This window comes from Lactuca saligna, chromosome 3, assembly GCF_052625555.1.
Source record: "Lactuca saligna cultivar CGN05327 chromosome 3, ASM5262555v1, whole genome shotgun sequence".
NCBI lineage: Eukaryota > Viridiplantae > Streptophyta > Magnoliopsida > Asterales > Asteraceae > Lactuca > Lactuca saligna.
Window position 1 is genome coordinate 41593549 of NC_136419.1, and position 1452 is coordinate 41595000.

Here is a 1452-nt window from a genome sequence, read left to right on the forward strand (position 1 = left end):
TACTTGTTTTCTGACTTTGGCATCGGAGCGTTCTCCCGAGTCACAGTCTTGGTAGACATTTAATGATTGGTTTATTTCTCAAGTTTGGATTGCGGAGGACCGAATACCATTATACCAACCACCTAAACTCCTTATACAATAAATATGAGAAACAAAAAGTTCAAGCCTCGTTGTTATTTTACTTAATATACATGTGCCTGATCGTATTTCACTGAAGCGAGTGACACATTTAAGGTTTAGAATATGTATAGGTAGTGTAAGATTTTTCTTATGTAAAAGTATTTGAAGACTCTTTGAAATATAGATTCTTCTTCTTATAGTATGTTGTTTTATATATTTCTTCATAGTTTCTTTGCTCGTAAACAATTTGTTAATCCTTACAAACTAGAAAATGTGTCATTTTGATCTAATCTGATCATATGGAATTATTCTGAAAATCGTTTTTTATTTTTATTTCATTTTTAGTTTTGAGATTGATACATTTCATCATGGATGGAGGTTTAGATAATGGTTGTTCTTAGGGGTGTAAGCGAATCGAGGCTCATGAGATACTTGACATTGACTTGAAAAATAATGGAAATTAACCCGATTTAAGTCGAGGTTGAGTATTAAATATTCGGCTCGTGAAGCTTATGAGCTTAATCGAGCTCAATTATATTTACACTTTTACCCTTAATTTGTTAATCAAGTTTATTGTTGGAATGTTCTGATCGTGAAGCTCATGAGCTTAATCGAGCTAAGTTATATTTATTTTACCTTTTATTTTATTAATATTTTCTAAATCAATGCGAATCGAGTAGAGCCTATGATCTTAATTGTATTTTTATTGCAATTGAATGTATTTTTATTTATTTTACTAACTAATCGAGTAGAGTTGAAGTCAAACCAAGCTTGAAAGTGTCGATTAATTCATTGCACTCGATTGCATCCTTAATTTGTTCTAGGATTTTTTATTTTTTATTTTTTGCATCAACTATGTATAATTGCATATTTTTCTAAATTTTGCTAAATCACCATTAATTGTAGGAGCTTCTAATTAATGGGTACGTTACATGAGGCTAAATTTGAGTACATCTTACCATTTGTAGACAAGTTAATTTTAAATACAAAAAGAAAACATCGATATTTTCTTAAAAATTGTCAAAGTCAACGAAATAAATGCCCATTGATTTTTCCCTCTAAACTTTAGTCTTTTTATAGTAAAGGATTATTATATGTTAGGCGATATAAATCCCCACTGAGTCTTAGCAATATACAACACGTTCATATGTACGTTTGATGTAAGTTGTTATTAGAAATTTTTGTGTTACTGATAGAAGTTGAAGCATTTGACCTTAATAAATATCAAATGCGCATTTATTTTTATCTACATTTCTTGTTAGTTTGCACTTGAATTCATACCTAACAAATATGACTTCATTGCAGTTATTTTTATATTAAACTTCAATGGAA